General features: G+C 50.0%; 2 long non-coding RNA genes across 3 annotated transcripts in view; one reads left to right on the top strand and one right to left on the bottom strand.

Annotated features, from left to right (window-relative positions):
- The window catches only part of LOC138419720 (uncharacterized), a 386,183-nt gene that overhangs the window by 247,078 nt on the left and 113,332 nt on the right, over nucleotides 1–25,773 (top strand). The window contains exon 3 of the long non-coding RNA XR_011249042.1: nucleotides 15,912–16,046. This is a non-coding gene — a long non-coding RNA (uncharacterized lncRNA). The remainder of the gene's footprint in view (nucleotides 1–15,911; nucleotides 16,047–25,773) is intronic.
- LOC138419719 (uncharacterized) lies at nucleotides 15,006–19,943 on the bottom strand. Of its 2 annotated transcripts, XR_011249040.1 has the most exons (3): nucleotides 18,399–19,912; nucleotides 17,207–17,324; nucleotides 15,006–16,927 (listed from the first exon to the last, which is right to left on the bottom strand). It is a non-coding gene; the product is annotated as an uncharacterized lncRNA (long non-coding RNA). The 2 variants fall into 2 exon arrangements; XR_011249041.1 differs by lacking the exon at nucleotides 15,006–16,927 and having other exon boundaries at nucleotides 16,929–17,324; nucleotides 18,399–19,943.

Below are 25,773 nucleotides of genomic sequence, written 5' to 3'. Positions count from 1 at the left end.
ATATAAGTCAAATGAAGAAGCAGAGGACCAGTCCCAGTGGAAAGATGGAGAGAATGCCCCTGAGAGAACCAACAGTGGAACAGACCTCCTCAGTCTGATAGACAGGGTTCAGAAAGCAGATAATGAAAACAGAGAAGGAATTAAGAAGGGCTAATGATAGAAATGCAGACGACTGTGAAAAGGCACTAGAAACTGGAAAGAGGACTAAGGAAAATTAGACAACTCATTTGCTGAGATGAAAGCTGAGCCGAAGACAATGAATAGCAGGACGAATAACGCAGAAGAAGGAATAAGTGGCCTGGAAGATAGAAGAATGGAAATTGCCCAATCAGGACAGCAGGCAGAAAGTTAAGTGAAAAAAATAAAAGCAGTATAGGAGACCTATGGGAGAACATAAAGTATGCCAACCTACACAGAACAGGCATTCCAGGGGAAGAGGTGAGAAAGAGGGACTGAAAACGTCCTTGAAGAAATGATGGCCAAAAACTTCCCAAACCTAAAGAAGGAAACATATCCAGATATAGGAAGCACAGAGGGCCCCAAACAAGTTGAACCCAAACAGACCTACACCAAGACATATTCTATTTAAAATGGTAGAGGTTACAGATAAAGAGAGGATTCTAAAGGCAACAAGAGAAAAACAAAGATTTAATTACAAGGGAACCCCCATAAGGCTGTCAGCTAATTTCTCTACAGAAACACTGCAGGTCAAAGGGAGTGGTGAGATATATTCAAAGTCCTGAAAGGGAAAATCTGAGGACATGCAACCCAGCAAGAGAATCATTCGGAATATAAAGACAGATCAAGAATTTCTCAGGCCAGCAAAAAAATGATAGAATACAGCAACACTAAACTGTCCTAAAGGAAATATTGAAAGATCTTTTCTAAATAGAAAAGAAGCAAGAGGCCATAGGAAAGAGAAAATCATAGCGAGAAAGTAAATCACTTAAGCCAGTACACAGGTTAAAAAATAAAATAAATTTTCTGTAAAAGTGATGATAACCACAATGAACAGCAAAAGATTGAACATGAAGAAAGAAGACATCAAAAGCATACAATGTGCAGAGGAGCGTAAGAAAATGTAGATTATTGTTCCCCCAGAAAGTGTTTGCGCCTATATGACTGCCAGTCTGAAGTAAGCAGACATACGAAGGTGGTAACACAACGTTTACAAAGACTCTTTCTCCAAACAAGGTCACATTCACAGCGTCTAAGGGTTAGGATGTGAACAGATCCTATCGTTCAACCCCCACAGACGGTTACAGGTAGTGGGGAGCCTGACAGGAGAAGAAGGAGGGGATATCTGGGGGCTGAGGTGCGGAGAAGGGTGGGGGGTGCTGGAAGGCCCCGTTGGCCCCCAGCCATCTGTCCTCCCCGGATCGCCATGGCGATGATTGTAATCAGGGCTCAGATGAAGAACCCCGGGCCCTGCCGGGTCCAGCCCTATCCTGGCCTCTCGTTTCCGGGCTGCGGTGTTGCCGCCTGCCGGGTTTCACGCTGTGGCTGGTTTTGATTCTTGGCCTTGTGTTTATTCGTTTGGATTGATTACTGCGTGTTATATAACCTGAGTGGCTACAGCAGCAAGCTGTATTTTACAACGTCCAGAAAGCCTGCAATGGCCCGGGGTACCCGAGTCGGCAGCCTGGTCTGTGGAAGGAAGGATGTTCCCAGGCGGGGGGCCCACTGATGCCTTTTGTTCAACAGTGATGAATTTCACAAGGGTGACAGGCGGGCATTAAACCCACTCAGACCCTCTGACAGGGCCTGAGGGACAGCATGACGGGGCCCTCACTTTGGTGGTGATGGGTTATGGCCGAGCTTTCAACCCAGCCTGCTCAGGAGAATCACCAGGGATGACTCAGAAATGACAAACAGACAAACCTATATCCAGGCCCAGAGTGTCCCGGTGGCCCAGACGTCAGCGTGTTTGTTTGTTTTAATATTTATTACTTTTCTTGGCTGCGCCTGGTCTTGGTTGCGGCTTGCGGGCTCTTCAATGCGATTTTTTTTTCCAGTTGTGGCATGCAGGATCTTTAAGCTGTGGCATGTGAAATCTTTAGCTGTGGTGTGCGAAGTCTTAGTTGCAGTGTCCGTGATCTAGTTCCCTTACCAGGGGTCGAACCCAAGTCCCCCCCGGCCCACATTGGGAGCACAGAATCTTAGCCACTGGACCACCAGGAAAGTCCCTACATCAGCACGTTTAACATTCCCCTGTCCCCTGGTCTTTTCCTTAAAATGCGAGGCTTTCTCTCCCCCAGAGGCCTGCTGCTTCTTGGCAAGCAGTCAGCTGAGTCGCATGTTGAGGGTTCGGCCTCCACCTTCTGCGCCAGCCTGAGCTCAGCCTACACACCCCCAAGCCACCTGTGAAGTGAAGACATCAGCTGGGAGCTGACAGGGCAGGTGGGCGGATGGAGGCCGCCCAGCTCCTGGCAGGCCTGCCGAGGTTAACTGTCCACTTAACTAGGCACCCTGTGCCTGCACAAGTGGACCCCAGGTCTTGTGACTGAATCGGCCTGGGCACAGGAGGGTGAACGAAGCAGACGGCATCCCTGAGCCCTTTCCTGGCTCCCTTATTTGGGCTTCCTGCAAACAGCAAGGATCGGCCCAAGCCTTCGCCTCAGTTAAACAGCCCCTCTCCCCACCCCCACGCCAGTGCACACGCTCCCGCAGCCCCAGCCCACACGTGTCCCTTGCCTCTGCTGTGCACGCTTCTCCTTCTGTGGTTCCCCCAATCCCAGTCCTAAAGCTGGGCTGATTTTGTTCAGAGCCCGACGCACAGCACTGAAGCCCACACCGGGCTTCCGGCCGCAGGTCAGTGGTGGTGAGGAGGGGCCGTCCATCCCTGGGCGCCTGTGGGGGTACTTCTGGGTGCCCACCGTGCTGGGACCCTCAAGAAGGCCCAGAAAAGTCAAAGAGCCAGCAGTGGGATGCAGGGGAAGCAAGCGGACAGGGTGGCCCAGAGGTGGGCCATCTGGGCGCCATCCTTTCCCAGTGGCCTGAGCCCGGGCAGGTACACAGGCCCTGCTGAGCTCAGGTGCCTCCCCTGTAAACTGGGCTTGAGGAGGCTGCCGTACTCTGAGGGGCCACTGGAGGGTGAAATGCGCTCCTAACGCGTCAATTACACGCTTCTGAGAGTGTCGGGTGCTTCTGAGAGTGTCGGGTGCTTGTAGCCCCCAGGGCCACCATCCTCACGGTCTCCCGCCCCTCCTCCACTCACAGGCTGAGGGCTCCTGGGCAGGTGTCTTTCCCTCCCTGAGTGTTAGTGTTTTCATCCATAAAGACGGATATGAGCTTGTGTCCTGATCAGTGTCAGGCATTTAGTAAATGGATGCTCAATTAACAGGTTTCCCCTTTCCTGAAGGTGCTGATGGTCTAGGGAGGACCAGTGTCCAGGGATGACCTCGTAAGTCAGGCTGGGTCAGGAGAGGGTGCCGTTTCTGGCATCTCTGGGAAATCGCACCCCAGCTAGCATCAGTGGATCCTCAACCCCCTTTCCATCTGTTCTCCCCTAACCAAGGTTGATCATTATGATCCCAATATGTTGCTGATACTTTTGAAAAGTTTGAATGCCCCATGGATGTAAGAGTTGGACCATAAAGAAGGCTGAGCACTGAAGAACTGATGATTTTGAATGGTGGTATTGGAGAAGACTCTTGAGAGTCCCTTGGACAGCAAGGAGATCAAACCAGTCAATCCAAAGGAAACCAACCCTAAATATTCATTGAAAGGACTGATGCTGAAGCTCCAGTACTGTGGCCTCCTGATGGGAAGAATCGACTCATTGGAAAAGACTCTGATGTGGGAGAAGATTGAAGACAGAAGGAAAAGGGGACAACAGAAGATGAGATGGTTGGATGGCATCAATGACTCAATGGACATGAGTTTGAGCAAACTCCAGGAGATGATGAAGGACAGGGAAGCCTGGCGTGCTACAATCCATGGGGTTGCAAAGAGTTGAACACAACTGAGCAACTGAACAACAATTCCTCAGCTAACATGTTTGTAGTGGGATAATTAGAAACCACAGATACACAAAGGAAAACCCAGAACCACCCCGCAGCCAGAGATGACCCGTTCACGTCGGTGATACCCATCCGTATTTTCTTTTTCAAAATGCAGAAGCGGGATCACCTTTTCCCCCCACAGTCACATTTTGATTAAACACCCTCCAGTCTGGCTTCTCACCGTCCCCAGCCACTGACCCACCCTCGCCCAGGTCACCAGTAACCTCCGTGTGATCCATTTCTGTGATCAATTGACTGATTCCTTGGGCCCCTGTTTCCAATCTGTCCACTCTTCTAAGTAGCACTGCAGTAAACATCCTTACTGCTAAAACTGGCCACGTGTCTCATTTATACACAAACAAATTTTTACATCAGCCCCTCCCCAAATGTGCAGCTCCTTAAAGAGATGGCAGTGGCAGAGATTACATCTACCCTCCCCCACTTAGGGGAGCCGTAGCTCGGGGAAGCCGCACCCAGGACCTGGTGTAACCCCCGGCTCCCCTATAACTGAAGGGTGGGGGCAGCAGAGCACAGCGGGAAGCCCACCCTCAGAGATAGACGCTCCTGGTCCTGAAGGGACCAGGAAAGTGCCCCAGCTACACGTGGGGTCTGAGCGCTTGAAACATGTCTGGTTGGAGCTGAGACACCCTGTGAAGTACCCGCCATATTCTGAATAATTCATAGCAGAAAGCATTAAATATCTTGATAATTTTATGTTAATTGCAGGATGATGTATTTTGAATACAGTGGTTAAAATATTTGAAAAATCAATTCCACCTGTTCCCTCTTGCGTCTTTTTGAATATGGCTGCTAGAACATTTTAAATTACATATGTGGCTTGAATTCCGTGTCTGTTGGACGCTGGCCTAAACGTCTCCCTTTTCACATACACAAAATATGTGTCTCCTCCGAGGAGCTCTGGCTTGCCCGCCTTGCTTCATTTGCTCTCACAGCCCTGGAAGGTGAAAATTCTTCCTCATCTCACAGATAAAAACGTACCTCCTGGTGAGATGGGAGACTAGCCAGAGATCATGGCACGGGGGGGCGGGGGCAAGCATGATCCAGAACCAGACCTCTGGCCACAGTCAGGGCGTGTCCCGTCCTCCCCAGGGAGTCTGTCTGCCTGGTCTCCAAACCCAGGTCTGCCAAGGCCTGCCATGACCCTGCCTGGAGTCCCTGCGGGAGGGGTCTGTGCCCCCAGGGCCATCGTGCTCAGACTCTCACACCTTAGGGAGCCACCAGACAGCTGGGAGAAGAGAGCAGGGCTGCGCCTCTGCTCAGCACCCCTCCCCTCCGCCCCTGCCCTCCCCTCGCTGCCCCAGGAGGGCAGGCTGGGGGAGGGCAGGCAGCTGCCCCTTGCCGGCCAGGTCCTGTCCCCATCAGGGTGACTGTTGACAGGACCACATCCCAGAGAATGATGGATGCTTGTCCTCTCCCACAAGTCCTCAGACCTCAGAGCCAGAGGTGGCCCTGAAAGGTCTTTTCTCAGTAAATTACTGCATTTTTTAGCCCTTAAGGGACTGTGTATAGAGCCCACTGGGCTGCGGAGGTGGCCACGTCCACACCCTCCTGGACAGCCATTCATGCAGGACAGACTGCCCCCTCCACCGGAGGTGACCTAAGCACAATCTGGTTCAAATCTCCACCTTTTGCCGTTTCTTCAAGTTTCAGAAGCACCTTTTCCATCTTTGTTACGGTACTGACAGTACATTTCACATGACTTGTAGCTAATTAGGATAGAGAAAAGCACCAGCTTAGGGGGGCGGTCCTCAAAGTCAGGATATCTTTTATGGCCCCTGTCCCCCACTTTCTGGGTGTAAGCTAACAGCCACTCTCAACAGAGAGCCACTGTGAGCTGGGCATTGGGCTTGCAATAGCCCTTCAACTAGGATTCGGATGCCTTGTTCTCTAAATAGGGAAACTGAGCCAGGAGGAGTGTCACGATGCCAGGAGATGGGGGAGGGAGCCACTGCCTGCCAAGGGTCTTCCACAGAGAGCTGCCCACGCAACGACGTGGGGGACACCCCAGCCCCCCATGGCCCACACTGGGATTGTTATGCAGACCAAGAAGGCAAGACGGTGCCTCTGGAAATACTGTGTTCATGTAAGGCTGAGCCGTGTTTCCCGGGTGGTTCACTGGTGAAAGAATTTGCCTGCCAGAGACACGGGTTAGGTCCCTGACCCGGGGGATCCCACAAGCCCTGGAGTAACCGCCCTGGAGTACTGAGCCTGTGCTTGAGAGCCCGCGCTCCTCAACCAGAGAAGCCACTGCAAGGAGAAGCCCGCACTCTCCTTTCTCTGCAACCAGAGAAAAGCCCACAAGCAGCAGCGAGGACCCAGCACAGCCAAGATAAATACGCTAAATTATGTATACACAAAATAAGGCTGAACTAGAGAAACTGGCAAATAGTCGGGGGAAATGTAAATAGTGGCAGATTTTATTTTCTTGGACTCCAAAATCACGGCGGATGATGACTACAGCCATGAAATTAAAAGACGCTTGCTCCTTGGAAGACAAGCCATGACAAACCTAGACAGTGTGTTAAAAAGCAGAGACCGCACTTTGCCGACAAAGGTCCGCAAAGTCAGAGCTGTAGTTTTTCCAGTGGTCCTGTACGAATGTGAAAGGTTGACCATAAAGAAGGCTCAGTGCTAAAGAACTGATGCTTTTGAACTGTGGTGTTGGAGAAGACTTGAGAGTCCCTTGGACTGCAAGGAGATCCAACCAATCCCTCCTAAAGGAGATCAGTTCTGGGTGTTCATTGAAAGGACTGATGTTGAAGCCGAAACTCCAGTACTTTGGCCACCTGATGCGAAGAGCTGATTCCTTTGAAAAGACCCTGATGTTGGGAAAGATTGAGGGCAGGAGGAGAAGGGGACGACAGAGGATGAGATGGTTTGATAACATCACTGACTCAATGGACACGCGTTTGAGCAAACTCCAGGAGATAGTGAAGGACAAGGAAGCCTGGTGTACTGCAGCCCATGGGGTCACAAAGAGTTGGCCACGACTGAGCAACTGAACAACAGCCACAAGCAAAACTGGAACACTCCCACACTTCTGGTGGACACACAACATGGTGCAGCAGCTGTGCAAAACCATCTGGCATCTCCTCAAAAAGTTAAACATGGAGTCACCGTGGGCCCCAGCACTCCACTCCTGGGTGTGTGCCTGAAGGACTGATTACAGGCTCTCCAGATGTTCACAATAGGCGGCAGTATTCACAACAGGCAAAAGCTAGAAACAACCCCAGTGTCCAGCCACAGACAAGTGGACAGACAGACATGGTCTGTCCATCCAGTGGACTATTACTCAGCCATAAAATGGAAGGCAGTGCTGATACAGGCTACAACGTGGAAGACCCTTGAAAGGGTTATACTGAGTGAAAGAAGCCAGACCCGGGAGAATCGTAATACATGCGCGATTCCACTTAAATGGAATGTCCTCAGAAGAGGCAAATGTGTAGAGACAGGAGATGAGGGGTTACCAGAGGTCTCTCTCCATTTGCCTCTTCTGGGGACCTTCAGGGCGGGGGTTGGGGGTGAAGATGGTGACCAGTGGATCCGGGATTTCCTCTTGGGGTGCTGAAGGCATTCTAGAATTAGAGGCCGTGAGTCTGTAACATCACAAATGTACCAAGTGCCATGGGTGTGTACGCTTTAAGGGGTTCATTTGATTGTATGTTAATTCCACCTCAGTATTAAAAACAATCAAAAATAAGCCTGGGCAAGAAGAGAAGCAGACAGCCAGGGCTGTGGAGCTGCAGGTTTTCTCTGTGCTGTGCAGCAGGGGCTCAGCAGCACCACCATTCACTCGCGTTGTTCTGGTGTTTCGAGTTTCAGGCAAGGCTGAGTCCTCTGATGCCCCAAGCCCCATCAGGCCAAAGAATGCTGAATGATGGGCAGGCTGGTCAGCCTTGGGGGCTGGGGGAGTGGGGAGGGGGCAGTGGGCAGGTCACCATCAGCTCCACACGTCCACCCCCTAAGGATAGACTCCAGAAGCCCTCTGGGGACCATTTGCTTTTTAAAAGGGACAAGCTTCTTATCTTATCGAAGCTCCTTTCAACCCCAGGTGAGAGTTTGCAAGTCTGCCTGCCCTTCCACCCCACCCCCCACCCCACCCCCGCTCCCCCACGGAGCAAATCCCCCCAGGCGGCCAAGACCAAAAACCAAAACGAGTTGGGGGTGGGGGGGTTGCAGCCTGAACTCCCCAGAACCTGAACTCCCCAGATGCTCTCCCTCGGAGGGACTCGTGGCTAATCCAGCTCCCTCCCTCGGGAGACCAGGCTCAGGAGGGTGTTTTGGAACCAAACTAGAGAAATCCTGGGCAACAACAAAGAAAGAAAGTTAAAGGTCTCACTGCTCAGCACTGTCCAAGGCCATGAGCTGTTCGCACACACTGCCGGGAGACGTGGTTAAAGAAGGTGCAGGCTTCTGGGGCGGCTAGACATGTCCACACGCTTTGGTCCATGACTCCTCTACTGGGAGATTATTGCAGGAGGTGAATGGGGAGGTTCACGAGGACTTACATCTAAGCACCTCTGTCCACACCAGTGTTTATAAAGATGAGTACTCAGGAGCAGCCTCGGTGCCCATGAGGAGGGGATGGGGTCAGCAAACACACAATGAGCTCCAAGGCCGACATTAACCGCACGTCCTCACCGCGTGTCTGTCCTAGCTTTTCCATCCACTGGCAGAATCATTCTCCCCTCTGGACTTTGCCTTCTTCACGACACGGTTTGATTTTCCGATTTTAAAGTATGTGAGTTCCCAAGAATATTGAAAGAAATGAAAATATCTGATGATAAAATAGTAATGAGAACAACAGGATCTAAAATTATATAATAATTCAAGCTGTATATACAGCAAAATATACAAGCAGTGATTCCCAGGATGGCAGGATTATTTAATAAATCACTCCTTAAGCACTTACATTTTTCATATAGTTTCTATAATAAATATTTTGTTTTATAACAAACATGTTACAATACCTAGTTTTCAAAAGAAATAAATGCAAGTTTGTTTTTATTTTTTTTAATGTTTTTTATTGTGGTAAAAATCACATAATATAAAACATACTGTTTTAGCCATATTTAATTGTACAGCTCTGTGGCACCAAGTACGTTCACTTTATTGTGCAACCGTCACCATCTCCATCTCCCAGATTTTTTACCTTCGTAAACTGGAACTCTGTCCCCATTAAACATTAAATCCCCACCCCCCACCCCCAGCCCCAGCCCCTGGCGTCTACCAACGTACTCTCTTAACCCTGTGAATTTGTCTGCTCTAGGTATTTCGCATAAGTGGAATCAAACTATATTTGTCTTCACCTAGTATATATTGGAATGCATCTTCAAGGTTTAAGTTCATACATATCCTCGTATGCTCATTTTTAAGTCCCTGCCCACCGTGAACGAAAACAACTGGGAGGAGCACGCAGGAGGGCCATGTGTGTGTGCAGTCTCCGCCCTGGGACGCCCCGCATGCAGGGCTGTCCTCCCAGGAGGCGGGTATGGGCTTGTGGAAACTCTGGTTCTGTGGGTCAGGAGACTGGGCTCTGGACCCAGTGCTAAATTGCCCTGCCATTTGCCAGACCTTCTCCGGAGCAGAGCCTCCCATGTGAGATAGAGGTCAACACCCACTCTTTAAGGAATCCTTTCAGGGTTCCCGGGGGAGGGCCCGCACCAGGCCCCAGAACAATGGAGGGTGTGAGGCTGTTTATTGTTTGAAGTCAGCGGAATTAGCAGAGACTTCAGCTCACTCAATACCTAAAATCCAGCCACCCTCCAGAAACCCAGCCTTCTCCAAGTGACACAAATTGTTCTCAAATCTCTTATTAGCGATGCTCTTAACTGTTGAAAGATCACAGGCCATGGGGCAGACAAAGCCCAGAGACTCCGGAGGGCAGCGGTGGCAGCTTCCAGAACAGGCAGCCTCACAGGCTGCAGATGGGGCGGTTGAGGGGGGTGGTGGCGGCGGGTGGTTCCCTGGGCGTCTGGGGAGGACGTACAGCTCGGCCAATTGTGCTGAGATGCACGGGACAAGACAAGCTGGACAGCTGACCAGCCTTGCCTCCTCTTGCCCTACAGCGGGGAGCACGCAGCCCATTTTATAGACATTTAAAACAAAATTATTTTATTGAAGAAGAGCTGATTTACAGTGTGTGAATTTCTGTGTATAGCAAAGGGATTCAGTTATGTATATATATATATATATATATATATGTATATAATATCCTGTTTCAGATTTCCCATTGTGGTTTATCACAGAATATTGAATATCATTCCCTGGGCTCTACAGTAGGACCTTGTTGTTTATCCATCATGAAATAGTTTGTGTCTGCTAATCCCAAGCTCCCAGTCCTTCCCTCCTCTACCCTCCTCACCCTTGGCAACCACAAGTCCCATTTTACAGATTTTTTAAAAGAGGGTTCAGAAAGATGACAAAGCTCTGAAAAAAGCATCACCCATTCATCCTTCGGCTTCCCAGGTGTCTCAGTGGTAAAGAATCCGCCTGCCAATGCAGGAGATGCGAGTTCAGTCCTTGAGTAGAGAAGATCCCCTGGAGAAGGAAATGGCAGCCCACTCCAGTATCCTTGCCTGGAAAAATCCCATGGACAGAGGAGGTTGGTAGGCTACAGTTCTTGGGGTCGCAAAGACTCGGCCACCACGTGACTGAATATCTGAGCACAGCACGGAGCATGTATCCACCTATTTAAAGATACTTGCTGAAGCTGTATGTGTTGGGCACTGTTCTAGGTGCTGAGAATATGATGTCAAACCCAATAGACAAAAATAGTTGACATCAAGGAGCTTACATTTTCTGGGTGAGTGCAAACTCAAGACATGATGTCAGGCGGTGTTGAGTAACAGGCAGGAAGGAGGTGAGGGTCAGAGGCGGAGAGCTGAGGAGACAGCTTGGCCAACATGGTGTGTGCTCCTCTCGCATCCCTCTTGTGTGTGAATTTCGTGGGTGGGCTGCTTCGGCGTTGTTTTCTGGTGGTGACTCTCTGTAGCTGTGCCGGCTGTCTAAGAAAAAATTATTTTTGACCAAAGCCCAATAATAATAATAACTCCTACCTCTTGGGTACCTGGAGAAACTGGGGAAGCTGATGATTAACAGCCCTTCAGGCTGACCGTCTGGGATCAGAGATCAGCTCCAAGTGTGACCTTAGTTAAATTTCATAACTGCTCTGTGCCTCAGTATCTGCATCTGAAAAATGGGTTCACAGTGGTACATCTCTCCTCTGGTTGGTGAGAAGATGTTTATAGACAGGAGCCCTGCCTGTGCTCTTTGCTTTTTTGTTGTGATGACTTTGGAAGGCTATGGAAAACTCTGGGCTGGTCTTTCATGAACGTAGAGTGTTGCCTTGTGTAATCCTCCCAGAGCTGAGATTTCCCGATTGATGGGACCCAGAAGGTGTGTGGGATTCCTCCTTTGGATTCACAGAGAGGTGGGATCCAGCTCCTGGACTCCAGGGCTATTGGAAGCTCAGCTCCACAGGAACCACAGTGTGTCTGTCCCCCTGCCGTCTCGTAGAGAAACCAGAGCTCAGAGTCCTCCCTGTCCCAGAGTCAGAATGTCAGAGAGTCCCTGAGCCAGCCAGTGGTCCCGCTGTGTGTCCAAGCCTGCCCCACTTTCCTTGTGCCTCTGCCTCAAGGTTTTTCCCAGCAAAGACCAGCTTGGTATTTCCAGAAAACATTCTTCTCTTCCTTAAGAACAGAGCCCAGTTTATCACAAACCAGAAGCTCAGGGGTCAGGCCCTGGAAAGTATGCAGGAGGGGATTGGTGGTCTTACTTTTGGTGGTGGAAGGGGGTAGAGGCAGCACACCCATAGGCCCTCTCTTGCTTTATGGGAGAGAAACTGGGCTTGAGAAAGGAAAAGTGACTCAGACTCACAGAGAGCGGCAGGGCTGGCTGGGGCTGCATCTCAGAAATTCTCCTAAATAACAGAGTTCCATCTTGCAACTCGGTATTGCCCGCCTGGCTCCCCAACCCTGACCACCTGTGGTGCCAGACCACCTGGGTTCATATCTGACCTCTGTGCCTCACTTACCCCATCTGTAAAATGGACACAAAAGTGATGCCTGCACGGCAGGGTCATCGCCACAGTGAACTGAATGAAGCCACGTGAGATTTCCCAAACAGTGCCTGACTTGCCAGATATTCTGTGTTAACATTCAATAATGGTTGTTGTTGTTCAGTCGCTAAGCCATGTCTGATTCTTTGCAACCCCGTAGACTGCAACACACCAGGCTCCCCTGTCCTTCACTATCTCCCCGAGTTTCCGCAAATTCACGTCCATTGAGTCAGTGATGAGTTGCAATTTACAAAGCAGTGAGGGGCAGTGAGACATCAGAATTACTTCAAACAAATAACTGGAATGTATGCTTCAACGTCATCAAGACTTGATCATTTTTTTAAGAAGATTTTAGAAGTTTTGTCAGAACTGTTCTCAGAAGACATTTTTGTATTCTGTTTTGTCGATGCGTTTACTAAGAAAGAGAAAGCTGTGTGCCAAGACCAGGGATTCTTGTGCAAGTCAGGGTCTCGGCTCAGAAACTGTTCAGAGCCATCCAGTTCATTCTCTTGGTTTTGCCAGTGGGGTGGGGGTGGACAGAGAGGCCGAGGGGTGGGGGTGGGGGTTCACACAGGTGAACGAGGAAGGGGCTCCTTCACGGTCCTTCAGGCAGACCACCTCAGGGGACTGAACAGAGTCAGAGCACCCGGTGCATCTGCCTCACCAGGCCTCAACCCGAGTGTCTGACTGATGGAGGTGATGCTTCTGTATAGATGAGGTGGCCCCTGGACCACTGCAGGCTTTCACCCAATGTGGGTGCAGACTAAGGACAGACAGACCTCTGAAGTCCCCAGCATGCCAAGTGCAAGCTCATGAAGGAAGTTAGAGTGTATAAACTGAGGCTCTGATCAAGGGTCTCAGCCCCTGACCATCCACCTGACCGCCTGGGAGCAGGTAGAACGTGCTGAAGCTGGATTCCACTCCTGGTGCAACCCCCTCCGAGTCTCTGGGGTGGGGTCGGGCATACGTACCATCGGAGCTCTAGGGGACCAGAAAGGACAGGCAGGGCTGGGACCAGCAGGAGACAGAGTCTCTGGAGCAGACGTGAGCCAAATGGTGAAGGGGAGAAAGATACGAGACCCCTGCCGCCTGCCCCCAGCTCCCCTTCCCCCGGCCTCTCTCATCTCCACCTCCTGCCCTCCCTGCTTATCTTCAGCTTCTCAGCTGCCGCTCCACAGGCTTTCTCCTCCTGTCCATCTGTCCCCCCTCCCCCACCAGTCTCCTCTCTCCTCCTGTGTCCCAGGCCCGCGATACCGCCTCCTTCCTGGCCTTTGGTCCAGGCTTTGATGCCAGAGGTGTAAGGTTGCTGCAGCCTCGGAGGGAATGGGAACTAGGCTCCCGAGGAGTTGCTTTTACTGGGTCACCGACCGAAGCAGCAGCAGCGTGGGAGGCTTTGCTAAAGCAGCGAGTGCCTGGAATCCCCCTCCTTGGGGCATGCGAGAACACAGGCGGCCTTGCCTGCCCCACCGGGGCTTCCAGGCCACGCTGAGAACCTCCGTCCCAAGACATGTTCAGCCGGACCCTCTGTCCAAGCCGGACAAGGACCTAGGAGGTTCAGTGCAGTCCCACTGGGCTGCAGGATGCACGGTGGTTTGAAGCGTCTGCTAAGAAGTGGGGCAACAATGCCTGCCCAAGAGTGATAGAGGTGACATGGGGAGACCCCCCGGGAGCTGCAGGGGCCGTGGGTCTCTCCCCGTCCCTCTTTGTGCTTCCCCGGTCACGCGCAGGACATGGACACTTGCTGCTGCCCGCACCGCTGTCCGGCACTGCTCCACAGGAAGGAACCAGGCTGGGTATTGAAGTGGGCACGAGCTAGAAGGCACACTGTTCATTGTCTGTGTTGGGAAAGGGGAGACAATTTCCCAGCAAGGGCCTGGGGCAGATGAGGTCTTAGGAGGGGAATCTGCAGAGCTTGTGTCACTTGGAGACAAGACGTGGCTGAAATGCAGGAGATAAAGCAGAGCGGGGCTGTTGGTCACTGGGTCTGGGTGCTGAGTCAGTTGACAGCAAAAACAAAGTGAATAAAATTCCCAATCTGCATTTTCAAAGCACCTTTCAGTCCCCCCTGCTGTGGGCTGGATGCTCTAAGCCCACGTTGTTTTCTTTCTTATTTTCTTCTTATTATTTTACTTATTTGTGTTTCTCCGCTGTGTCGAATGGCATGTGGGATCTTAGTCCACAGACAAGGGATCAAACCCGAGTCCCCTGCAGTGAAAGCACAGAGTTTTAGCCACTGCGCCACCAGGGAAGTCCCTCTGAGACCGCATTTAGGGGCGAAGCAAGAAAAGCCCTTAGTGATTCCAGGACCCGAGTTCACAGGCATGCTGCGCAGCCACTTTCTCAGGGCTGCTCCGAGCTGCTTCTCAGGGGTCCCTGGAAGGGCTTTAGGAGGACACGGTGACCCTTAAGTGGGGCGAAGAGTCGCAGTGCTAGGATGCGCCCCAGCCTTTTCACAGAAGGAGAAAATGCGGCCCAGAAATAAAGACGGGCTCCTGGTCATGCAGAGAGTGGGGACACAGGCCCCATTGCCATCTCCCTGACCCCCCGAGAGGCCCCCAACCCCAGCTCCCAGGTGGCAGGCACACACACACACACACACACCCCTCTGGTAGTGGGAACGCACAAATGCCTGAGACGCCACCGGGTGTGCGGAAGGGGTGGGATCTTATATTCCAAATGATTTTTTTTTCTTTTGAATGTAGACATCTGGCATCCTATAAATAAAATTGAAAATGTAAATATTGTAAAACTCATTAGAGAGTGGTTTTCAGTTTGCTGAGAGCACGGGTCAGCTGCGACCCCACTGCGCTGTGGTGGGAAAGCCACCCCACACGCCGGCGTTCCCAGCACCGCACGTCGTCCCGGTATCCCCCGGCTGTCCAAGCAGAGCTGAGCCTGACGAATAAACATTAAAACGTGGGTCGGTTGTCTCCTATTTATTAACTAGTTTTCAAGAACTACCTAAAAACCTTTCTGCTTTCATTTAATACACAGGGAAAAAAAATACTTCATGAAGGGAGAATATCACATTTTCTGTCGTAAGAACATGGGTTCCGGTGCACACCGGTCGAGCCCCAAGACGTGCACTCGGCCAGATTCCTAATATCAGGTTTACAGCACTCTTCAAAAGACGTTTTCTGTCCGAGACACATTAAACAAGCTTTATTTAATAACACTCGATTTGACTTATCCAATTTAAACATTTGCTCTGATCAGCGACCATTTGATCCTGCCTTCGTTTCGGGCGGCAGAATAATTTCTCTGGGTTATTTTTCTTTGGTGCAAGGTTGATCCCAGAGGCAGAATGACTCCTCTCGAATTCTCTGTGTTTCTCTAATTCGTGCTGCGAGTGGAAAGGGATAGAGCCATAAAAAGCCAGTGCTGAAGGCTGCTTTTATAATGTTTACGTTGCTCGTCCTCACGTCTGTCTGGCTAAAGACAGGCGATATCATTTAAAAGACCCCTCCTAGCCCGACAATTAGGAGAGACCTTTTTCTTAACTTGGAGCATCAGAACGTAAAGAAATTCTCAACTTGGTGATTTTGCAGGAATATATTTTGCCATCTACCATCTACTCGCCCCTACTCAGGGATTTTTGTAACAGTGGTGTATACCAACCGAATGGTCATCCATTAAAAGTCAAGGAATTTAAGACAGTGATGGGGAAGAGAGAGTTTACTATCTTAATTCACTCTGTTTTAAAAGAAGAAATGCCGCTTTGATTCTACTGTCTCAGGGGTTATTTCATACAGCTCTTTAGATTACTGCTATTACTCCTGTTATGATTTTACTATCATGATATTAAAGCACAAACCGTCTTTTTTTAGGTTTCATCTTTGCATGCCGCCCTCTACAAATACCCAGCTCAAAGCCAGTAGCCCCGACTCCCGCCTGTAGGTATGGTAAAGTCATTCATAAGGACAGAAACCTCTGACAGCTCCACTCCCCCAGAGCAGCACAGGGTAAGTTGGCCAGCAGGGAGGATGGGAGCCCTCCTGGCCGTTATCTGAGCGACCTCCGGGCAGGCATCTGCTCCCAGGCTGGGAGGGGGTCTTTGTCGGTGAAAGGAGCGTTTGCAGGGCCGGCCAGCGCCTGGTTTATGGACCTGGCCGGTGGGAGGGTGCACCCCGCCCAGCCTGCATCCAGGCCTGAAGTGTTTACCCCTGGGGTGATTTACATCACCCAGGTGTTCATTCGGGAAACATCTAGGCTCCGAGCTGACACGGTGATTGCCCTGGAGTTGCAGACTTCGGCATTCTTCTGTTCATAACGGTCTGGGGGCCAAAAAGATTTTTTAAAACAGAAAGTCCTGGCCCAGAGTGGTTCGCGTCCTGGGGTTTTCACACAGGAGGGCCAAGCGACGTCTGAGCCCAGTGCCCCTCGCCCTTCCCCGGGTGGAGGAAATTACCATTGCCCAGACTGCGGCCCTCCTCACCCTCCTGCAGACCCCTGTCCTCCGCAGACCGCTCTGGCCTTTCTGTCTGCGGACACACCGCACCAGGCTTCCCCATGGCTGTGTCAGCATCCCGGGGCTCCCCAAGCCAAAAGTGTTCTCCTCAGTCAAGATGCGGGAGATGCGGGTCTCTGGGAACACAGACGTGTCCTGGAGAAAGACTGGGGCTGGTGTGCGTTTGTTCCACACGGATCCATCTCTGCTGGTGCTGACGTTTTGAAGACTCGCTCTGTAGGCACTCCTTTCACACCAGAAGCCTTTTCTGTGCTTGCTGCTCACATTTTGAGGCAGGTGGTGCCGTCGCCGTTTTGACCTATGTTTGCACTGAGGGTTCCTAACGCCTGTACTGGGGTAGCCTTGTACCATCCGAACACCAAATTAAAATAAGCCCTGAGGAATTGAGATTTTGTTTGCTTGTCAAAAGCACATATTTAAAATGTTTTTTTATCGAACCCATCCCACCCCTATTTTGAAAGAGTTGGGACATATATTACATATCCGTTTTTACACTTGTATCCATTATTTCTCCAGCCATTGCTGATAACTGATGAGGAAGAAAATAAGTGTATTTCTGCCGCATGGAAATATATATTTGTGTAGGAGACAGGCAAGGACAATTATAGGGAAATTGAGAATGCTTCTTGTCTTTGTTTTCATTTTTACAAATACCTCTTTCACTGGTCCAGAGAACGCTCAGTTGATTCTTAGAGCTGGTCTCAATTCAGCTGTTTCTCTCTCTCCTTGACGACGTGTCTCCCAAATCCATCATTTTGCCTCTTTATACAACCTGCAGATAGAAAGCATTTGGTCAAACGCTGAGGGCCATCAGATCTGGGTTAGCAAGGGATAGAATTCCTTCTGCTCTGACCTCTGTTTAAGAGTCTTTTTAGCCAGTGATCTGAGTACTAACAAATTCACAGAAGCACTCACATTTCTCCTATCTGTACCCACTTCTTCTAAATTATAGATATGTAAACCTCCCCAACATAGAAAAAGATCACTGATGTGCTGTGCTAAACTGGGAGACATTTTCACCACCAGCAACTGTTTAAAATTCCCACCCCTGGAGTGAGGGGAAAAAAAAAATCCATCAATAAAACAAACTTTGATTTCCAAACGTCAGGCTAAATGACCACGGACCCGCTTGGGAAAAGGTTGTTCTCTGTGATGGTTCACAGCCTAATATTGAGAACAGTGGAAAATATCACACTGATCATGAGAAAAAGAGCCAATGTGTAAAAGAACTAATTTTGCCGTCGCTATGGATCTCTTGATGGCGTGCATTTGTGAATCTCTGTTCTGAATCTAAGATGCCTCAGCACACGCCTGTTTGTGAATATGGGCGCATGGAAAGATGTATGTCCACAGTCTGTCTTAACAAACTGCCTGAGAATGCTGAATTCTGCACACACTCTGCATGGCACCAATGCCACTAAGAGAACAAGGTCACCAAACTACCAAACTCATTTATTTTAAACTCCTCTGGAACAGCTCCCCCAAAGCAGGTGACTATCGAAAGATTTTTTTTGTAAATTCTAAATAACAAGAGAGATAAAACTAAATGTCATTCTATGAAGTCTGAACATTAAAATGTTAAGAGAGAGTTAACCAGGGTCTGGTAAATGGCTAAACAGATTAGTAGCCTTACTTTTTAACATATAAACATCTGAAACCCGTTTCCTGTTTAAGAAGAAGGAGAAAAAAAAAAAGTCTAGGTGGATGACCTCGGGCACTTTTTTTTGATTAACAAATGTGAATTGTACATCATGGTGGAAAAAAAAAAAAAATGGCCCACGCTTGGTGGTCTTTCTCCAGTCTGTATACGGGAGAGAGAGAGAAAAAATACAAAAATAAACGTTACCTTCTCACTTTCCGGGTGGGCAATGCCATTTCTGCAGTGGCGTCCAGGGCTCTGGCAAATGTTAAGGCTGTCACTGCGGACGGAATCCCTGTGGTCTGCGAGCCTCCGGAGAGTCCGAAGAAAAACATTCTCCGCATACTTGCTGGCGGGTCCTATCTCCAGGCCCTGGCCCGGCCCTGCAGGCTCGTGTCACCGGGCCGGCCGCTGGGACATGCTCATCTGACCCCGCGCCTCCCTCGCGGCCGGACCTGCAGCGGGGTGCCAGCCGGACCGGTTCACTGCTGCAACCCAGAGGACACACAGAGTGGAGTCTCAGCCTCCAGGACCAAGCGCCAGCTGCAGTCTGTTCAGCCGAAAAGAGCTTAGCGGTTCTGACACATTCTGACAAGATACATTTTATAGGGTTTGTGCTAAAATTTGATATTGGAAGTTGGGATTCCAATTTTATGTCTCGGATAATAACAATAGCAGCTGGGACCTTTAAGAAATGTGTGTATTCTTCCCATTAAGAGTCACATAATAAAAACTATTTATGTCAAACACCTTATAAGGGAAAGATTTAGCCTGAATGTCAATATAACATATAATACTTTTTTATATTCAGATTAAAAAAAAAATCTGGGAAAAAATCCGTTATCAATGTTACCTATTAGTTTTGACTTGGAAACAGTAGATATGTGATGGTTTTAAAAATCTAAGGTTGGCATCTTCTTGCTTTAATTTGCAAAGTCATTGAAGCGCCTCTTTTTGGTATTATTTCTGTATATATTAGAAGGAAAAAAAAACCAACAAATGCTGATACATCTTTTTTTTCTTCAAGTCCTTCTGATGAAAAGACACAAAAGAAGGGTACAGTTTTATGTGGCTTGATTTGATTTTGATAATTTCCAAGCCTGCAATAAAAAGAGTCACTGGCCCTTAATCATCGGTGCTGTTTTTGTTCTCGGAGAGCAGCTGTGGCTTCGGGTCCAAGCTGGCGGCCCGAGCTCTCTCATTCTGCTGGACAAACCGGGCAGCAGCTCGGACGCACTTCTTCCTCGGGAAAGGAATCTTGACATCTCGGCTCAAGGCAACGTCTGCAGCCAGATTTCAAAGGGGCTTCCACTCGACTCTGGCCTCCCTGGGGTCATCACACCGACGTGCTCCCAGGGGAATGAGCCTACTGCCAAACTGACAAGGATTCTCGCTGGGGCTGGTCACTTAGAATTGACTGTGTGGCCCTGCTAGGCTGGCTAGTTAGGAAACCCCAGCTTCCTTCTTATCTCGTCTGCTCAGATGAAGAGCAGAACCTGATTGGAATGAGAAGAGAACCCCAATTAGCAAAGCCAAGAGACGGCCATCCGTCCTGCACCCACATGCCTGGGTCAGGTCCGCGTGTGACCGTGGGTTAATGAGAAAAGCCCATGGCGGCGGGAACCATCGTCCAGGCTCACTGAGCCCCTACCCTGGCCCCCAGGGCCTCCTTGACAGGATGGCACCCCTGTCCGTGGAAGGATGAAGCACCCACGGGGACCAACGCAGAACCCGCTGCTCCTCAGGTCCTGTTGGAACCAGCTGACACCAGCCTAAACTCGGCCAAATGCCAGCTGAATTTCTTTTGTTATTAAGTCACAACTTGAATGTAACAGCCCCTGAGCGAACACAATCTTAAAAAATAACTTCCTACAAAGCCTCTCCCTTCTCTTTGTCAGAAAGTTGCTTCAGCCTAAATAGAAGCCATTTCCCTTTTCCTTTTAAAGGAGAGGGTCACCAAGTGTCCCCTGGGGTCCTCTGCCAGCTTCACCCTCCAGTACCAGCACTTATAAAGGCCATCACCCCTGGCTCGGTGGCCACATTCCACGTGCTGATTTTATGCTGACTTCACGGCTGCTATCAGAGAGAAGTGTGCTCCCAGCCAGGACTGCAAGGGCATCTGAAGACATGGTGCACATTTGAAATAAGAAACACGCGAGTCCAGAGGACGCTGCAGACACTCGGAACACCAGCTTCACCCACCTCATCTCCCCTCTTCTCAGGGACCCTCACAGTGGCCATCATTACCCACACTTGACACGGGGATGTGGAGAGACAGGAAGATGGGTACCCAGGGAAGCTCGGCAGTGCTCAGGGATGCCTGGTCACAGCCAGCCTTTGTAGGGACCTGTTAGAGTCTAAATGTCTTCCCTGCAGTCTATCGGCTTCAGGGAAAAGTTTGCTTGCCCCCTCTGTAACCCCAGGAGCTTCCCAGGTGGCACTGGTGGTGAAGAACCCGCCTGCCAATGCAGGTGACGTGACGCACGGGTTTGATCCCTGGGTGGGGAACAACCCCTGGAGGAGGGCATGGCAACCCACTCCAATATTCTGGAAAATCCCATGGACAGAGGAGCCTGGCAGGCTGCAGTCCATGGGGGTCACAGAGTTGGACATGACTGAAGTGACTTAGCACCCATGCACGTCACCCCAGGAGGCAGGCTTTCTTATCGCCTGCATCTCCTAGAAGAGGAGACTGAGACAAAGAGGCCAGTCCATCTCTGAAGACCCGAGTGCTGGAAAATGACAGAGGCGTCCCGCAGAGCCCAGGCTGCAGCCCCTGAGCTGCCACATCAGGTCCAGTGCCAGCTGTGAAAGCCCAGGTCACAAGCTAGCCCGTCACCTGGGCAAGTGGTTTCACCAGCTGGAGCCTCAGTTTGCTCACCTGTGAAGTGGGGCTGGAATGCACCCCGCCTAGGGGAGCTGTTTCAGGCTCACACGAAACAGGACAGGATAAGTGCACAGCACATCAGAGGTGCCGTACAGTCACAGCGTGCAGACCTGGGGGGTGGGGTCTCAGCCCAAGGCCTGTTCTATTTTCTCTGAGCAGCTGTGGGCTACACGGCTTGTGTCGGGGACCCATCTGGAAAGCTGGGCCACGTCCTCAAATACCAGGAGAGCAGCGTGGCTGGGGGGGCAGGCAGCATGGTTCCCACATCAGCTGGGCGGTCCAGGGTCTGCCCCATGGAAGAGCTGGCCGGCAGCAGGTGCCCTGGAGCACAAGGAAGGATGTGCAGGGCCCCCTCCTCACTGGGGGCAACACGTGACATTATCGCAAGACAGCATGAGAGACCCACAGGCCCCCTGCCCGCTCACCAGCCTTTCGCTGCCCCAGCTACACTCAGGCTTCTGTCACATCTGTTTGGATGGTCAGCCCTCCAGAGGCCCCTTCCTTCTCCACTCTCTTCAGACACATCATCGGCCGCACAGAGAGCCCCAGGAACAATAAGCAGCCTCACATCCCAAAGCTGGCTCTGCTGGAGGCCTGGGGGCTTCCCGACAGCGGCTGGGCAGCATGGCTCTCGGAGGCTTGGGGGGTCCAGCAGAGCCAGTTGAGAGCCCGCTTCTGCCTCTGACGAGCTGTGTTTGTTCAGGCAAGTAGCTTGCCCTCTCGGGATCCCACTTTCCCTGTTTGCACGAGGGCAGCAGGGATGGGCAAAATGTTGGCTTGCAATAAATAATCAATTGCTATTTTGCTGTTTAACTCAGACCATGAAAGGAAAACACCCGAATGGATTGAGAGCAATAGATTTTTTTTTAATGGAATGCCACCCCCTTACATGAAAGACTAAAATAAGAGTAGACCATAAAAAAAAAAAAAAAAAAAGAGTAGACCATAAGACCCCAGGGACTGGCTCAGCGGTATGCCAGGAAATTCCACCATCAGGAAACCTGGGTTTGGGTTTTGTTTATATATATATATATTTATTTATTTATTTGCTGCTTAGCTGCAGCACGTGGAATCTTCCTTGCAGTGTCTGGGATCTTTCACTGTGGCGCGGGGCTCAGAACTTGCAGCATACAGGCTTGGTTAAACCCCTTTGCATGTGGTGTCTTAGTTCTCTGAGTAGGGATTGAATCCACACCCCCTGCACTGGATGGAAGAGTCTTAAGCACTGGAGCACCAGGGAAGTCCCTGGTTAGGTTTTTGCCACTCAGCTGCTGTGCCACCCTGGGCATATTACTTACCAAGTCCGGTCTCCTTTCCCCACCTGAAAATGATGATTCGTAAGGTTGCCTCCTACCTTCTTCCTTTAACTACCAACTTAAATCTTTCGCCTCTAAGAAATCACCTTAATAAACACACTGTTCTTCAAGGTGCTAGAATGTTCTTAAAGTACCCACACACATATATGATGAAAATGATGGCAACATTTTTCAAATACAAAAATCGTAAAATAATAGAGTGGTGGGGTTGTGGGTGATCTTTTTTTCTGTAATTTGTTGTTTGGTCGTGTCTGACTCTTTGCAACCCCGTGGACTGTAGCCTGCCAGGCTCCTCTGTCCCTGGAATTCTCCTCCAGAGAATTGCTGTTTCCTCCTTCAGAGGATCTTCCCAGACCAGGGGTCGAACCTGAGCCTCTCGCACTGGCAGGTGGACTCTTTACCACTAGCCACCAAAGTCTTGCATCTTCTTAACGTTTTCTGTGGATTTCTTCTTAAATACATATATAGCTGTGACCAACCCACTCGACCCCCAGACATAGTCCTGTGGAAATGCCCCTGGACCTTTGCCTCCAAAGTGAAAGTACCACAGACTTTTACTGTGGGAAGTGGACTTCATGGGAAAAGACTTTTTTTTTTTTTAATTATCATGAGTTCTTCAGAGGACATTAGCTTTCATATTAAGGGATTTATTTACAGAAACTATGGGGAGAACATTTCTGTTGATTAAGAACATATGTAAAAAAAAGAGAGAGAGAGGAAGAAAAAAGAAAAAGCACAGATTGCCACATCAGTATAAGACAATCCTGGAAGCATGCTCTCTTAAACCCACACCTGTGAGTGGTAGAAGGAGGTGGGCTGAGCTAAACCACAGGTGTCAGGGCTGCACCTGGGGACTCCTCGGTGCGCACACGAGCCTGGGGGTCTGGCTGAAGTGCAGGTTCAGATGAGCAGGTCTGGATGGTACTGAGCTTGTCCCTCATCAGCCAGTACCCAGGGATGCCCAAGTCAACTGGGTCAGTCTGTGAACCACTCAGGGTGGCGGGGTTTAGAGCAGACTGGCTTCACCTGCTTGGTGGGGGTGGCTGCCCGAGCTCCTCCACTGGGAGCAAGAGTTCTCGACCGGGACCACACTTTAGGGTCACCAGGGGAGAATTTGAAAAACCAATACCGAGGCTACACCCTAGACTAATTAACTCAGAATCCTTGGGGGTGTGGCCCAGGCATCAGGTTGCTTTCAAAGCACCCAAGCACCCCAATGTGCAGCTGGCTCTGAGGATGGCTGGTTTAGACACTGCCTCCCTCAGGGCTGGGGAGGAGGGAGTGGAAGATGGATTGGTGATATCTGTCGGGGGGAGGGAGTGGAAGATCAATTGGTGATGTCTGCCAGGATCCCAGCATGGTGGAGGAGGACTGAGGGACTTAGCATCCCTCAGGGCTAGGTGCCAGGTCTGCAGACTCTTGCCTGCAGAGCCCAGGTATATTCCAGGATGACACACAGGCAGAGGTCCCTGTCTGAAGTACACTCCTCAGGACATAGTGTTCAGGCTTCTGGTACATTGCTTGGCCGTGATCGGTTGGGCAGGGTTGAACGTCGACCTTCTGGGTCAGCCATGGTGGAAGGGGGCAGATTGCATGAGCAGGAGGCCGTGAGAAGTTGAGCCATGGCTTGAATGTCACCGCAAAGACAGGTTGGGGAATGGGGCACATTCGCGTGAGCCCCACTCTTAGGGATCCTGGGAGTTTGCCAGGAAGGACAAAGACCCCAGCGGGTTGCCCAGATCCCAGTCAGGCCATCCAGATCAAGACCATGATTGAGGAATTCTGTGTTTCTCATATGCACTGAGGATAGGGTCAGAATAGAGGCCATCTCTGGGGAGGGTTTAGGCTGAGAACGGGCAGGTCTTCTGGCTGGGGGGTTCTGGGTGCTGGTGTATACCTTGTATTGAGGCGTACACATGTAAAACCATCAAGCTATAGATTTAAGACTTGTACACTTTCTGTACTTCCCTGGATATAAGTTAGTGAAAGTCACTCAGTCATGCCTGACTCTGCGACCCCATGGACTAAAAGTCCATGGAATTCTCTAGGCCAGAATACTGGAGTGGGTAGCCTTTCCCCTCTCCAGGGGATCTTCCCACCTTAGGGATCGAACCCAGGTCTCCCGCGTTGCAGGTGGATTCTTTACCAGCTGAGTCACAAAGGAAGCCCAAGAATACTGGAGTGGGTTGCCTATCCCTTCTCCAGCAGATCTTCTTGACCCAGGAATTGAACCGGGGTCTCCTGCATTGCAAGCGGATTCTTTACCAGCTGAGCTGTCAGGGAAGCCCTATGGATAGAAGTTAAACACCAAGAAAAAAGAAAAAGAAATTAAAGGCAAGAAATGTGAATCTATATAATACGTAAAATGTTCCAAAAGAACGTAGAAACACACAAATAGAACTGATTTTTTTTAACTTTTTATTTTATATTGGAGTATAGCCAAATAACCGGAGAAGGCAATGGCACCCCACTCCAGTCCTCTTGCCTGGAAAATCCCATGGATGGAGGAGCCTGGTGGGCTGCAGTCCATGGGGTCGCTAAGAGTCGGACACGACTGAGCGACTTCACTTTCACTTTTCACTTTCACTTTTCACTTTCATGCACTGGAGAAGGAAATGGCAACCCACTCCAGTGTTCTTGCCTGGAGAATCCCAGGGACGGGGGAGCCTGGCGGGCTGCCATCTGTGGGGTCGCACAGAGTCGGACACGACTGAAGCGACTTAGCAGCAGCATAGCCAATTAACAGTGTTGTGATAGTTTCAGGTAGACAACAAAGGGACTCAGCATAGGTACACATGTATCCATCTAGGCTACTACATAACTTTGAGCAGATAAAAAAGAAAATTACACAAGCCAGTAGAGGGGGGAAACGTGACAAAAAATTGTACACATCTGAGACTCAGTGAACAGAAAAGAAAATGAACCAGTAAACCAAACCACATTAAATATACTAATTGTAAATATAATCACAGCCCTTAGCTAGCACTTTGCTGAATTTCCTTACCTCCTTTTTTGTGATTGAGTACTGCTTTTATGTTGAATTTCATACAGGCTTGGGGATAGCACCATAATCTTTTCAGGGTTTGTCTCAATCTGCTCTGGGCCGGATTGAAGTGTTGAAATTAATCAGGTGATCCTTGAGGACTTGGAGGGAATATTTCTAAGGATCTGAGATCTCAGAGGTCTTGAGCAAGGAGAATCCATGCAATAACCAGGATGGATTAAGCCAAAGCCTGAACAAGGTTTACAAAGATGTAACTGAAAACAAAATCAATACTAAACGGTAAAGTGGAAATGACATTGCAGCTTTTCCTCCCCCTTTCGATGTATCAAATATCAAATCCGTCTTTGAAAATGAAAGAACTGTTTTTTGGAGAAG

The sequence above is a fragment of the Ovis canadensis genome, chromosome 14 (assembly GCF_042477335.2).
Source record: "Ovis canadensis isolate MfBH-ARS-UI-01 breed Bighorn chromosome 14, ARS-UI_OviCan_v2, whole genome shotgun sequence".
NCBI lineage: Eukaryota > Metazoa > Chordata > Mammalia > Artiodactyla > Bovidae > Ovis > Ovis canadensis.
Note: the sequence above shows the minus strand (reverse complement) of the source record. Positions and strands in the feature narration are given on the sequence as shown.